Below are 16,513 nucleotides of genomic sequence, written 5' to 3' on the forward strand. Positions count from 1 at the left end.
TGAGCAAAGATGCTTGCTGTCAAGCCAAATGATCTTAGTTCCATTCTTGGAACCCACATGGAGAGAATTGATTCCAAAAATACAAATTTTAAAGTTTTTTTTTTAACATAAACTTTAACTTTACTTCATACTGGCTCAGCCTGAAATTCTTTCCTGTGGCAAAGCCAGGCATCTGGCTTTACTAGAGTGGAGTTTGGTAAAGATAAAGGAAGTTGGAAGTCCTCAGTGCACTTCCACCGAATTCACTTATTCAGTGCTCTGGAATAACTGGCTTACTGAGAGAACCAGACCATGAAATCCAAAAAAGCAAAACTTTATTCAAGGGATAGCCTGTCAGGTTGTCTCCAAGAGAAAGGAAAGCAGCCCTGACAAGAAGGAAGTATGGGTTTTTATATCGTGCTTTTAGTTGGAGGGAGTGTGGTTGGAGAGTGTTAAGAAGGAAAAATGGGAGCCTGCAGAAGGCAGCGGTGGCACCTGAAAGTCAAAGATGGGGCAGGCCATGGTCATGCCTGCTGCACTGTGAGAGTGGCACTGACATGGGCGCCAGTGGCTCCAAAGCTCGGGGTCTTTGGCCCTTTGCCTCCACTTTGGGGGACCGCGACCCAGAGGCAGCAGGCTCTGAACAGTCTTTGGTGTGGCCTCGAGGCCGAGCAGTACCTCCCTTCGTATTCACGCGCAGTGGCTCCATGTTCTATGATGAAGATGGAGATCTAGCTCACGAATTCTATGAGGAGACAATCGTCACCAAGAATGGGCAGAAGCGAGCCAAGCTGAGGCGGGTACATAAGAATCAGATTCCTCAGGGCATCGTGAAGCTGGATCCTCCGAATCCATATGGATTTCCCCGTGATCCTCTATGAAGTATGAGCCTGTGGCATGGCAGACACAAGCACCCACTGCCCCAACAAGAAACTCCCAGGATCAAGTTGTAGCTTCCATTGAGGAGTCCAGGCTGGTGCCACAACCTTGAATAAACTAAACTCCGTTGGCCCAGATCCAGTTGTAAGAGAGGCAGTCCCTCAGTGTTAACTGGTATTGGTTGATGTCTGAACAATAAGTGGTTGGTGGCTGGTGAGGGCTAATGATAGAATTACCAGCCCATCTCCCACATCCACTTCTGCGAGAAGCTGGCAGGACACATGCCGGTCAGGAATGTCTGGTTCCTAGTTACTTGCTTGATCTGTTTTCTTCCAAGCTTGCCTAGGGCCCAGTTCTCCTAGAAGCTGGCACTTTATAAGCAGTCTACCTTCTTCAGGCGCCTGGGCTGGCCAAGTGGAAACTTCCTTTCCCTCACTCCCCTTATCCCTAGTCAGAGCATTTCAGCCGTTTGCTACCTCGATTCCTCCTGTATTGGACAGACTGGAGATACGTACCAGCCTCACCCTTCCTGCCTACCTGCCATTGAAAGATCCTGGCAGAATGTAAAAGGACACAGAAGCCCTGAAATTGGCAAGATAGACGTCAGTGTTAGCAGAACTAGCTTCACTGATTTAGAAAAATAGAGGTGCACAATGCTCTGGCCACTCCTTGAACCTGTATGTCTGCCAATGTTCTGACCAGGTGTGTGCCCATTGCTGCACCTTCATTAGACTCTTTCCTTGTACCCCTCCCATACCCATTTCTTGAGAATAGACATTGTTTAGATCTGGAAATCCCCTAATCTCCCCCTTCTCCTTTCCCCCCTGAGGGCCTATAAAAACTGGGAACTCTTTCCCCTCGAGGTCGACTCCTCTACCCCTTCGTGGGATATGAGTCGTCCCCAGAGCTCTGGCTTTCCCCGAATAAAGCCTCAAGTGGTTTGCAACAAGCTCGGTCTGTCATGAGTTCTTGGGTGTCCGCTATTGTCCTGAGGCCTGAGCGAGGGGCTCCTCTCGGAGTCTTTCACCATGTGCTCCCACTCTTAAGCTGGACATTCTGCTGGCTGTTCAATAAGAATAAGAACTAGTGTGGGAGGCTTATCATTTCACCCAGGGCTAGACTGATCTCTCTTGATTTCAACCAGTTGCCCTCAAGTTGAGAGGGTACAGGCCAGGGTCAGGACAAACTACAGACGCCTGTACCTGTGGGGTCTTGCTCCAAACCACATATTCCGTCTGCTTCCTTGTCTTTGCACCAGTCCCACAAATCCCCAGTTGTAGGGGAGAGGCAGTCCACCACCTAGTGGTAAGAAACGACTGGGGCTGATGCCAGTAGCTCTGAGGAGCCCATCGCCCTTCTCCCACAGTATCTTTACCCCTTCAGGGTCTGTTAAGGGAAAGTACTGCAGCTCCTTGGTAAGGATAGAAAGGAGGGGAAAATACATAAAAGACGTAATTAAAATGTGAAGGTTTGTAGATAGTCTAGACTATGATAATGTTGGGGCAGAGTCTGATTTCTATACAGAGATGGCTTTTAAAAAATACTTCCTTGTGGAAGCTCTGTGCTTCTAGAGTATGGGAAATGGCTTGGGGTGAGTGATCCCCAGCACAGGAAGACTGTTGTGTTGTTTGTTCAATTTCAATAAAAGTTATTTGTAGACCCTGAAAAAAGAAACAAGAAGGAAAAAGAAACTTTAACAAGCAAAAGGGACTTCTGGTAAGCAACATTTTAAGAAGTTGGGGGGGGGGGTCACTCTGGCAGTGAGACAGAAGGAAGCTGTGCTCAAGCTGCTCTGCTGAGTCTAGGGGTCAGCAGACTCCTAAGAAGTGTAGAGCATTCAGTTCCATTTCCCTGAAGGTATTGAGTCTCACATCTTAGTGTCTTAGGTGACTCTGTCTTGGGCCAAAGATCTGGACCAGCCCAAAAGTCACTGTGCTGACAGAACCATTCTTGCCCTAGTGAATTCAAGAACTAGTCTGCCACTTACTGTCACTACCCATAATCCATGACGATCTTGTAGTGAACACCAAAACTTTACTCAGATCCTACTTCTTGATCTAGGTTGTGCCAGCTTTGATCTGTGTCTTTAAGAACACATGCTTAATGAACATCTATCATGCAGTCAGAATTGTTCTAATACCTAGGGACATGCAACAAAATAAGTAGACCAGCTGCTTTCCTTCAAGGGACAGAGTCAATGAGAGGAGATGGAAGGTTTGTGTAGCAGGGATGCTGGAAATTGTCTAGGGGATTTCCAAGGTGATTTCCTTGAACAAAGAACTGAGCTTCTAGAAATAGAAGACCAAGCAGTGTGAGAAAATCAAAACTAACCACCGTGTTCCTTCAGGATTGAAAAGGATCTATATAGTGGGGAGTCCAGCGAAAGGATGCTGGTTTGAATATTTTATGAGACCCTTGGGTCCTTCCCTTTTCTCTATTGGTCCTGTTTAGATACCTGACCATATGCTTTCTTCTCATCTCTCCCTGCAAGGTTTTCTAGGAACAAGTATCCATCATCTCAGAAAGCACAATTTCATATCCCTTGTCAACTTATGTTGCTTTAATTCTTCAGCAAGCCAAAGCCTTTAATATAAAGAGAAATGAAAGAATTCCTAGTTTAGATGAGAAAACTAATATAAATTAGCATTAATATAAGAGCTTCTATACAGCAGTGACATAGGTAGGTAGATAGATAGATAGATAGATAGATAGATAGATAGATAGATAGATAGGTAGGTAGGTAGGTAGGTAGGTAGGTAGATAGATAGATAGATAGATAGATACATAGATAGATAGATAGATAGATAGATAGATAGATAGGTAGATAGAGTGAGTGAGTGAGTGAGAGAGTGAGTGAGTGAGTGAGTGAGTGAGTGAGCTACATTAAATAAGTAAGGGGTGATGTATAGAAAATAATATTAAGGGGTTGGAGAGATAGTTCACAGCCACGTGTAACTCCAACTCCAGAGGGATCCAATGTCTCCCTCCTCATAGAGCATCTGTATTCATGTGCATATATCAATAGACACACAGTGAGATACATAATTTTTAAAGAGCATAAATTAATCTACAAAAGAATATGAAATCAAGAGAACACATATAGAGAGAGGCCCTGGGGCATGAAACAACTATAGACACTTGAAATGTTAAAGGAAAGTTAATGGAGATGGAGTTTGTTAAGTGTGTATAAAAGACACATGTTATGCCAGAGAGCAATATTGGAGATTTGGGGGTGTCTACTTGTTACACACTTTGAAATTTATCCTGAAGTAACAAGAGGCCTTTGGCAAGATAATGTCATCATTGGTCTTGTGTTCTCTGAACTTTCTTCAGACTTTTGTTTATCGAGGGCTCTTTTGTGTCGGTGGATAGAATGGCTGAAAGGACTCAAAGGGATGAGCAAGTCAGGCCTGACTTTCTTTTTGAGATTCTCTTTCATTCTTAATTGTATTTACATGTGCATGTGCATGTCTGTAGGGGCCGGGAGTATGGGCCTGTAAGTGCACATGCCTGTGGTTTTGTTTTGTTTTGTTTTGTTTTGTTTTGTTTTGTTTTGTTTTGTTTTTTGAGACAGGGTTTCTCTGTATAGCCCTGGCTGTCCTGCAACTCACTCTGTAGACCAGGCTGGCCTCGAACTCAGAAATCTGCCTGCCTCTGCCTCCTGAGTGCTGGGATTAAAGGCGTGTGCCACCACTCCCAGCTCATGCCTGTGGTTTTTGAGATACCTGACATGTTCAGTGTGTTAAGAACTTGACCTTCTGCAAGAGCAGTGCATGCTCTTCACTGATGAGCCATCTCTCCAGTCACAGGATGCTACTTTCTTGGGTAAAATGTCATGACTTGAAGTAGAGTGCCTATAACCATGAAGAAAAATCATCTTTGAAGGATATATAGAACTGTTAGGAGATAGAGTCAGTAGAGCCTGAAGCTCATTGATGGGTGATAGCAATCAGTAACATCTTCCTGGAGAACACTTTTCCAAATCTAACTCTTCTGCTTCATAGAAGCCTGGTCGTGAGTAAAAAGCTGCAAAGAAAATCCAGTCAGGTTTGAATGTCCTCCCCAGGAAGTCACCTCAGAGCTGTTCTGCTTCCCTTGGAAGCCCAGAAAACCCTACATGTGTTCCTCACAGCGAAGAAACTGTCTGGAGAATATACTTACCCTCTCCAGATCACTCCTGGGTGCTCAGCTCTGCTTTGTCTTGGATGTTGACACCTTTGTGTGCTCCATCTACAGTCTTCTCAGGACGATAACTAAAACTGTGAGAGAATGGTGGAAAGAGGAAGGAGAAGCATATTTCCTCTCCCAGGAAAACAACATGCCAAAACAGACTAAACAACTGAGGAGAAATAATTGCTAACCTCAAATTCTAGACCTATAAAAGTTACCATTAAAGACATCGAAATATAAACATTTTCAGATGTGCAAAGATACACATAGGTCTCTTTTTGTCAAGTAGGCTGTAAGGAAAAGCAAATAAGTGCCTAAGTCATTGCTATAATTAAATAATTATGTGCTTTCAAATAAAGTAATAATCTGTAAGTTCAGAGGTGCATAGATAAGATAATATTGCCTTGGAGGCAGAAAAACAAATGCATTGATATAATATTCAGCTCCGTGGAATTCTGGAAAATTTTCAGGCATACATAAAGGCAAAGAGAATATTATAACAGAAGTTACTCAAGACGACATCCAAAGTCTTTTTGCAGTAATCTTGCTTGTTGCAGTATTTCTGGCTGTTAACACACATGTCAAAATTGGCCACTGATGAGGTACTTCAGTATAAGTCTCTAAACGCTTTTATTAATCACTTAATACAGTTATCACACATACCAACATCATCACCACGTCTTAGTATCTTTTCTTGATACCATTTAAATTAATCTATATTCAAATTGTTCTAAGAAGTAATTTTTGAAATATTTCCAACAACATAATGACTGTAATGAATTATAACATACCTGGTAGCATATATATAGGGGAGGATGGAGGGAAAGAGTGGGGAGAGTTATAGTGGTAGGACCTGATTTTTTCAGGGTGTGGATTTGGTCTCTTCAAGAATCTTAAAGGGGCAGACCATGATCTAACATATACATCAAAACATCACACTAACATGTCCTTCTTATCAATTAAAAATAAAAGTTTAACTTTTTCTCCATCTCCTAACTTATGGCTATAGTTCTTCTGTTCAGATCAGCGCCTTTCATAGAACTTTTATTTTCCTTGCCTAACTTAGTGCTGCCCACACAATTAACTGACAAATCTCTAGAACAGTTAAATCACAGGATAGCCTGCCATCTGAATTTGTTCACGCATAGTGAAATTTAGTTTGTTCGCTTGCCACAATGGTGGTAATTGATCTAAGGCTTAATGACTCAAGTGCAAGATGTTGTAAGAATTGACTTTTAGTAGCACCATCAACACCTGTTACTTCCCTCCATCATGTAAACTGTCCCTTTATACAGACCAATGTGAGTGGTGGGTCTTGGCAGTACCAATATGATCCCTCCATGGCAAAGCCACATTCCTCCTCTCCTGCCCCTACCACACTATGGCATTTTGCACTTTGGTAAAACTGCCTTTTATCAAAGCAGAACACTAATAAACAAAAAGAGAATACTACACATTGGGAACAAATAAACAAAAAACCATAAACACAAGAGCACAAACTAATTTATTTTAAAATATAGTAAATTAAGAAATGACTTTTAGAAGACTTGACCAATAAGTGAAGCAAGTCTCCACTTGAAAAGATAAAATAGCCAAATCTTTAGATAGATCACACTGAGAGAAAAGAGAAAACAGTGTCGGTGAGAAAATAACTTATGAAAAGAACATGCTCTAGAAAACAAGTGAAAGTCTGCAAAAATATAAATAATGAGATGGGCTCCAAAAGCAACATCAGAACCCTTGCTAGCCAGTGCATGGATTTTCATCTATTCAAATTAAATGAAGATGCAGAAGTAGGGCCTAGTGACCATGAACACAGCCCACTATAAGAACCCAGAAGAGAAAAGCATGATGTCATCAGAGAGGAAATCAGCATGGAAACCAGAACAGCTAACCCTGATCAGGGGAGAGCTATATACCAGGCACTGCTTTAAAAATCTTGCTTACACAGCTCACTCAGCTTCAATAAATGCCACAAACACACTTGGTTACATTTGATTACACTTCTGAATTTTTTAAAAGGTAATATACACTTAGAGTAAAGAGAAAGCAACCCATTTTTTAAAAGTTATCTAAAATATATCTACACAAGCATTATGCTTGACAGTGGACAAGAATGTTCATTCAAGCATCAGAACCCCAACTTATTATAGTTTAAATCGAGCCTGTACTCCTAGAATGAGGTTGGCAGTTTTACAGATTTCATTTGGTTTGAAAATGCCTAGATCAAATGAATCCATAACTGGGGAGATGCACATGTGCAAGCATGAGCGTGCGGGCACGCACACGCGAGCCCAAGCGCGCACAAACACACACACACACACACACACACACACACACACACACAATGTTTATCAGGTTGCAAAAATATCACAAATTCTAAATACTGGTGTATTATAATAGATAAACAAATTTTTGATTTAGAAAATTTCAAGCAGATTGCCAGCTTGTCTGCTCCCCTGAAGACACCACAGCCTGAAGGCATCTCAGGAGTTACTCTGCACTCAAGGCAAATGGGCAACTGACAACACAGTCTGAGGACCTCCCAGGGCCTCCACAGGATGCAGAGCAATTGATTCAATAGTCTGAATGCCTCCCCGGAGTTCTGCACACACAGAAACAGAACCCACAGTCTGTAGGCATCCCCAAAGAACAGCTACACACAGGGCAAAGGCTTGACTGCTCCTCTGAAGATCCAACAGTCTGAAAGATTCCCAGAATATCTGCTGAAGCCTGGGCAACAGATCAGCAGCTTCTCAGCTCCTGTGAAGAGCCCACAGTCTAAAGGTCTCCCAGAAAAGCCACTGTAGACAGGGCAACAAATCACCAGAGCACATGCCCCTCTGAAGACACCACAGTCAGAAGGTCCCACAGGAGGTCTGCTACAGACAGGGCCACAGGCCTGCCAGGAGACCTAAAACAACCTAGAGACAAAAGAGGCAATCTCCAGACAGAGACACCCAGACCAGCAAACACTAGAGATAACCAGATGGCCAGAGGCAAGCACAAGACCATAACCAACAGAACCCAATATATGTAGGCATAATCAGAACCCAGTTCTCCCACCACAGCAAACCCTGAATACAACAACACACCTAAAAATCAGGAAGCTAACCTAAAAGCCTATCTCATGAAGATAATGGATTTCTTTATGTAGTATATAAATACCTCACTGAAAGAAATACATGGAAACACAAGAAGAAGCTCTTATAGAGGAAACAAATAAATCCCCTAAGGAAATATAGGAAAACACAATCAAATGGGTGAATGAATTGAATAAAGGGGTCCAAGACATAAAATTGGAAGTAGAAACGATAAAGAAAACACAAATAGAAACAACCCAGGAAATGCAAAACTTAGGAAAGAGGCCAGAAACTACCATTGTAAGCATCACCAAGAGAATACAAGGGATAGAAGAGAGAATCTCGGGTGTAGAAGATACCTTAGAAGAGATTAAAACAACTGCCCCCCCCAACCAAATTTAAAATATAAGAAAACTCCTAACCCAAAGCATTCAGAACACAATGAAAAGACAAAATCTAAGAATAATAGGAATAAAAGAGAGAGACTATTCTCAGCTCAAAGGACCTGAAAACATCTTCAACAAAACCATAAAAGAAGAGTCTGCGCAGGTGAGAGTGTGGACTACAGAAGCTAACAGCTTCTGGGACAGACAAAAGCCACAGAGCTTCCAAGGCAGACTCCATTTCCGGCTCCAGACATCCGAGCATCTTCCCTGCCAGAGGAGAGGTGTCCACCCAAACTGGAAGAGCTTTGACGCAGCACCTGGGGGAGCCATCTTGGTTCCCAGAACCCAAAGAGCCTAGTCTGCACGGGTGAAAGTGTGGACTATAGAAGCTACACAGATTCTGGGACACATCCTGTTTCAGGCCTTCATCTTCTGCCAGGAGGCAGGTCCAAATGCCAGATATCTGTGCACCTTCCCTGCAAGAGGAGAGCTTGCCTGCAGAGAGTGTACTAACCACTGAAACTCAGGAGAGAGCTAGTCTCCCCTGTCTGCTGATAGAGGCTAACAGAATCAAGAGAGGAACAAGTTCTAACCAGAGACAAGTAAAACAACTAACTCCAGAGATTACCAGATGGCGAAAGGCAAACATAAGAATCTTACTAACAGAAACCAAGACCACTCACCATGATCAGAACCCAGCCCTCACACCTCAGCCAGTCCTGGGTACCCCAAAACACCCAAAAAGCTAGAACCGGATTTAAAAGCATATCTCATTATGATGGTAGAGGACATCAAGAAGAACTTTAATAATTCATTTAAAGAAATACAGGAAAACACTGCTAAAGAGTTACAAGTCCTTAAAGAAAAACAGAAAAACACAACCAAACAGGTAGAAGTCTTTAAAGAAAAAAAAAAGGACAACACATCCAAACAGGTGATGGAAATGAACAAAACCATACTAGACCTAAAAAGGGAAGTAGACACAATAAAGAAAACCCAAAGTGAGGCAACGCTGGAGATAGAAACCCTAGGAAAGAAATCTGGAACCATAGATGCAAGAATCAGCAACAGAATACAAGAGATAGAAGAAAGAATCTTAGGTGCAGAAGATTCCATAAAGAACATCGGCACAACAATCAAAGAAAATGCAAAATGCAAAAAGATCCTAACTCAAAACATCCAGGAAATCCAGGACACAATGAGAAGACCAAACCTACGGATAATAGGAGTAGATGAGAATGAAGATTTTCAACTTAAAGGGCCAGCAAATATCTTCAACAAAATTATAGAAGAAAATTCCCAAACCTAAAGAAAGAGATGTCCATGAACATACAAGAAGCCTACAGAACTCCAAATAGACTGGAACAGAAAAGAAATTCCTCCTGACACATAATAATCAGAACAACAAATGCACTAAATAATAGAATATTAAAATCAGTAAGGGAGAAAGGTCAAGTAACATATAAAGGCAGGCCTATCAGAATTACACCAGATTTTTCACCAGAGACTATGAAAGCCAGAAGATCCTGGACAGATGTTATACAGACCAGCCCAGGCTACTATACCCAGCCAAACTTTCAATTACCATAGATGGAGAAACCAAAGCATTCCACAACAAAACCAAATTCAAACATTATCTTTCCATGAAAAAAACAATACAAGGACAGAAACCACATCCTAGAAAAAGCAAGAAAGTAATCCTTCAACAAACCTAAAAGAAAAGAGCCTCAGGAACAAAATGCCAACTCTAACAACAAAAATAATAGGAAGCAACAATTACTTTTCCTTAATATCTCTTCATATCTATGGACTCAATTCCCCAATAATAAGACATAGACTAACAGACTGGCTACACAAACAAGACCCAATATTTTGCTGCTTACAGGAAACCCATCTCAAAGAAAAAGACAGATACTACCTCAGAGTAAAAGGCTGGAAAACAATTTTCCAAGCCAATCATCTGAAGAAACAAGCTGGAGTAGCCATTCTAATATCAAATAAAATCGACATCTAACACAGAGTTATCAAAAAAGACAAGGAAGGACACTTCATACTCATCAATGGTAAAATCTTGCAAGAGGAACTCTCAATTCTGAATATCTATGCTCCAAATGAAAGGGCAGCCACATTCATTTAAGAGACTTTAGTAAAGCTCAAAGCACACATTGCACCTCACAGAATAATAGTGGGAGACTTCAACACAACACTTTCATCAATGGACAGATCATGGAAACAGAAACTAAACAGGGACACAGTGAAACTAACAGAAGTTATGAAACAAGTGGATTTAACCGATATCTACAGAACATTTTATCATAAAACAAAAGGATATACCTTTCTCTCAGAACCTCATGGTACCTTCTCCAAAACTGACCATATAAATGGTCACTAAACAGGCCTCAAAAGATACAAAAATATTGCAATTGTCCCATGCATCCTATCAGATCACCATGGACTAAGGCTGATCTTCAATAACAACATAAATAATAGAAAGCCAACATTCACATTGAAACTAAACAACACTCTTCTCAATGATACCTTGGTCAATGAAGGAATAAAGAAAGAAATCAAAGAATTTTTAGAGTTTAATGAAAATGAAGCCACAACATACCCAACCTTATGGGACACAATGAAAGCATTTCTAAGAGGAAAATGCATAGCTCTGAGTACCTCCAAAAAGAAACTAGAGAGAGCACATACTAGCTGCCTGACAACACACCTAAAAGCTCTAGAACAAAGGGAAGCAAATTCACTCAAGAGGAGTAGACAGCAGGAAATAATCAAAATCAGAGGTTAAATCAACCAAGTGGAAACAAAAAGAACTATTCAAAGAATCAACCAAATGAGAAGCTGGTTCTTTGAGAAAAATCAACAAGATAGATAAACCCTTAGCCAGACTCAAGAAGGCACAGTGACAGCATCCTAATTAAGAAAATCAGAGACAAGTCCCTTCCGCTCGACTCCAGCCCCGGGCTACCTTGCCAGCAGAGTCTTGCCCAACACCCGCAAGGGCCCACATGGGACTCCCACGGGATCCTAAGACCTCTGGTGAGTGGAACACAGCGCCTGCCCCAATCCAATCGCGCGGAACCTGAGACTGCAGTACATAGGGAAGCAGGCTACCCGGGCCTGATCTGGGGCACAAGTCCCTTCCGCTCGACTCGAGCCCCGGGCTACCTTGCCAGCAGAGTCTTGCCCAACACCCACAAGGGCCCACACGGGACTCCCCACGGGAACCTAAGACCTCTGGTGAGTGGAACACAGCGCCTGCCCCAATCCAATGGCTCAGAACCTGAGACTGCGGTACATAGGGAAGCAGGCTACCCGGGCCTGATCTGGGGCACAAGTCCCTTCCGCTCGACTCGAGCCCCGGGCTACCTTGCCAGCAGAGTCTTGCCCCAACACCCGCAAGGGCCCACAGGGGACCCCCCACGGGATCCTAAGACCTCTGGTGAGTGGAACACAGCGCCTGCCCCAATCCAATCGCGTGGAACCTGAGACTGCGGTACATAGGGAAGCCCGCTACCCGGGCTTGATCTGGGGCACAAACCCCTTCTGCTCCACTCGAGCCCCGGGCTACCTTGCCAGCAGAGTCGCCTGACACCCGCAAGGGCCCACACAGGATTCCACACGAGATACTAAGACCTCTAGTGAGTGGAACACAACTTCTGCCAGGAGTCTGGTTAGAACACCAGATATCTGGGTACCTGCCCTGCAAGAAGAGAGCTTGCCTGCAGAGAATACTCTGCCCACTGAAACTAAGGAGAGTGCTACCCTCCAGGTCTGCTTATAGAGGCTAACAGAGTCACCTGAAGAACAAGCTCTTAACAGTGACAACTAAAACAGCTAGCTTCAGAGATTACCAGATGGTGAAAGGCAAACGTAAGAATCCTACTAACAGAAATCAAGACCACTCACCATCATCAGAACGCAGCACTCCCACCCCACCTAGTCCTGGGCACCCCAACACAACCGAAAATCTAGACCCAGATTTAAAAACATTTCTCATGATGATGATAGAGGACATCAAGAAGGACTTTCATAAGTCACTTAAAGAATTACAGGAGAGCACTGCTAAAGAGTTACAGGCCCTTAAAGAAAAGCAGGAAAACACAGCCAAACAGGTAGAAATCATTAAAGAAAAACAGGAAAACACATCCAAACAGGTGATGGAAATGAACAAAACCATACTAGAACTAAAAGGGGAAGTAGACACAATAAAGAAAACCCAAAGCGAGGCAACGCTGGAGATAGAAACCCTAGGAAAGAGATCTGGAACCATAGATGCGAGCATCAGCAACAGAATACAAGAAATGGAAGAGAGAATCTCAGGTGCAGAAGATTCCATAGAGAACATCGAAACAACAGTCAAAGAAAATACAAAATGCAAAAGGATCCTAACTCAAAACATCCAGGTAATCCAGGACACAATGAGAAGACCAAACCTACGGATAATAGGAATTGATGAGAATGAAGATTTTCAACTTAAAGGGCCAGCTAATATCTTCAACAAAATAATAGAAGAAAACTTCCCAAACATAAAAAAAGAGATGCCCATGATCATACAAGAAGCCTACAGAACTCCAAATAGACTGGACCAGAAAAGAAATTCCTCCCGACACATAATAATCAGAACAACAAATGCACTAAATAAAGACAGAATATTAAAAGCAGTAAGGGAGAAAGGTCAAGTAACATATAAAGGAAGGCCTATCAGAATTACACCAGACTTTTCACCAGAGACTATGAAAGCCAGAAGAGCCTGGACAGATGCTATACAGACACAAAGAGAACACAAATGCCAACCCAGGCTACTATACCCGGCCAAACTCTCAACTACCATAGATGGAGAAACCAAAGTATTCCACGACAAAAACAAATTCACACAATATCTCTCCACGAATCCAGCCCTTCAAAGGATAATAACAGAAAAGAAGCAATACAAGGACGGAAATCACGCCCTAGAACAACCAAGAAAGTAATCATTCAACAAACCAAAAAGAAGACAGCCACAAGAACAGAATGCCAACTCTAACAACAAAAATAAAAGGAAGCAACAATTACTTTTCCTTAATATCTCTTAATATCAATGGACTCAATTCCCCAATAAAAAGACATAGACTAACAGACTGGCTACACAAACAGGACCCAACATTCTGCTGCTTACAGGAAACCCATCTCAGGGAAAAAGACAGACACTACCTCAGAGTGAAAGGCTGGAAAACAATTTTCCAAGCAAATGGACTGAAGAAACAAGCTGGAGTAGCCATTTTAATATCGGATAAAATCGACTTCCAACCCAAAGTTATCAAAAAAGACAAGGAAGGACACTTCATACTCATCAAAGGTAAAATCCTCCAAGAGGAACTCTCAATTCTGAATATCTACGCACCAAATGCAAGGGCAGCCACATTCATTAGAGACACTTTAGTAAAGCTCAAAGCATACATTGCACCTCACACAATAATAGTGGGAGACTTCAACACACCACTTTCTTCAAAGGACAGATCGTGGAAACAGAAACTAAACAGGGACACAGTGAAACTAACAGAAGTTATGAAACAAATGGACCTGACAGATATCTACAGAACATTTTATCCTAAAACAAAAGGATATAACTTCTTCTCAGCACCTCATGGGACCTTCTCCAAAATTGACCATATAATTGGTCACAAAACAGGCCTCAACAGATACAAAAATATTGAAATTGTCCCATGTATCCTATCAGACCACCATGGCCTAAGACTGATCTTCAATAACAAAATAAATAATGGAAAGCCAACATTCACGTGGAAACTGAACAACACTCTTCTCGATGATACCTTGGTCAAGGAAGGAATAAAGAAAGAAATTAAAGACTTTTTAGAGTTTAATGAAAATGAAGCCACAACGTACCCAAACCTTTGGGACACAATGAAAGCATTTCTAAGAGGGAAACTCATAGCTCTGAGTGCCTCCAAGAAGAAACGGGAGAGAGCACATACTAGCAGCTTGACAACACATCTAAAAGCTCTAGAAAAAAAGGAAGCAAATTCACCCAAGAGGAGTAGACGGCAGGAAATAATCAAACTCAGGGGTGAAATCAACCAAGTGGAAACAAGAAGAACTATTCAAAGAATTAACCAAACGAGGAGTTGGTTCTTTGAGAAAATCAACAAGATAGATAAACCCTTAGCTAGACTCACTAAAGGGCACAGGGACAAAATCGTAATTAACAAAATCAGAAATGAAAAGGGAGACATAACAACAGATCCTGAAGAAATCCAAAACACCATCAGATCCTTCTACAAAAGGCTATACTCAACAAAACTGGAAAACCTGGACGAAATGGACAAATTTCTGGACAGATACCAGGTACCAAAGTTGAATCAGGATCAAGTTGATCATCTAAACAGTCCCATATCACCTAAAGAAATAGAAGCAGTTATTAATAGTCTCCCAACCAAAAAAAGCCCAGGACCAGACGGGTTTAGTGCAGAGTTCTATCAGACCTTCAAAGAAGATCTAATTCCAGTTCTGCACAAACTATTTCACAAAATAGAAGTAGAAGGTACTCTACCCAACTCATTTTATGAAGCCACTATTACTCTGATACCTAAACCACAGAAAGACCCAACAAAGATAGAGAACTTCAGACCAATTTCTCTTATGAATATCGATGCAAAAATCCTCAATAAAATTCTCGCTAACCGAATCCAAGAACACATTAAAGCAATCATCCATCCTGACCAAGTAGGTTTTATTCCAGGGATGCAGGGATGGTTTAATATACGAAAATCCATCAATGCAATCCATTATATAAACAAACTCAAAGACAAAACCCACATCATCTTCTCATTAGATGCAGAGAAAGCATTAAAAAAATCCAAAACCCATTCATGATAACAGTCTTGGAAAGATCAGGAATTCAAGGCCCATACCTAAACATGATCAAAGCCATCTACAGCAAACCAGTAGCCAACATCAAAGTAAATGATGAGAAGCTGGAAGCAATCCCACTAGAATCAGGAACTAGAAAATGCTGCCAACTTTCTTTCTATGTATTCATCATTGTACTTGAAGTCCTAGCCAGAGCAATTCGACAACAAATGGAGATCAAGGGGATACAAGCTGGAAAGGAAGGAGTCAAAATATCACTTTTTGAAGATGATATGATAATATATATAAGTGACCCTAAAAATTCCACCAGAGAACTCCTAAACCTGATAAACAGCTTTAGTGAAGTAGCTAGATATAGAAATAACTCAAATAAGTCAATGGCCTTTCTGTACACAAAGGATAAACAGGCTGGGAGAGAAATTAGGGAAACAACACCCTTCTCAATAGTCACAAATAATATAAAATACCTCGGTGTGACTCTACTTAAGGAAGTGAAAAATCTGTATGATAAGAACTTCAAGTCTCTGAAGAAAGAAATTAAAGATGATCTCAGAAGATGCAAAGATCCCCCATGCTCATGGATGGGCAGGATAAATATAGTAAAAATGGCTATCTTGCCAAAATCAATCTACAGATTCAATGAAATTCCCATCAAAATTCCAATTCAATTCTTCAACGAATTGTAAAGGGCAATATGCAAATTCATGTGGAATAACAAAAAAAAACTAGGATAGCAAAGACTCTTCTCAAGGATAAAAGAACCTCTGGTGGAATCACCATGTCTGACCTAAAGCTGTACTACACAGCAATTATGATAAAAACTGCATGGTACTGGTATAGTGACAGACAAGTAGACCAATGGAATAGAATTGAAGACCCAGAAATGAACCCACACATCTATGGTCACTTGATCTTTGACAAAGGAGCTAAAACCATCCAGTGGAAAAAAGACAGCATCTTCAACAAATGGTGCTGGCACAACTGGTTGTTATCATGTAGAAGCATGAGAATTGATCCATTCCTATCTCCTTGTACTAAGGTCAAATCTAATTGGATCTAGGAACTCCAGATAAAACCAGAGACAGTGAAACTTATAGAGGAGAAAGTGGGGGAAAGCCTCCAAGATATGGGCACAGG

At 41.6% G+C, this 16,513-nt stretch overlaps 1 pseudogene; it reads left to right on the top strand.

The window, feature by feature from the left end:
- Window positions 1–536: 536 nt before the first annotated feature.
- On the top strand, window positions 537–875 carry Gm12452 (annotated as a pseudogene).
- The last annotated feature ends 15,638 nt before the right edge of the window (window positions 876–16,513 follow it).

This window comes from Mus musculus, chromosome 4 (genome assembly GCF_000001635.26).
Source record: "Mus musculus strain C57BL/6J chromosome 4, GRCm38.p6 C57BL/6J".
Lineage (NCBI taxonomy): Eukaryota > Metazoa > Chordata > Mammalia > Rodentia > Muridae > Mus > Mus musculus.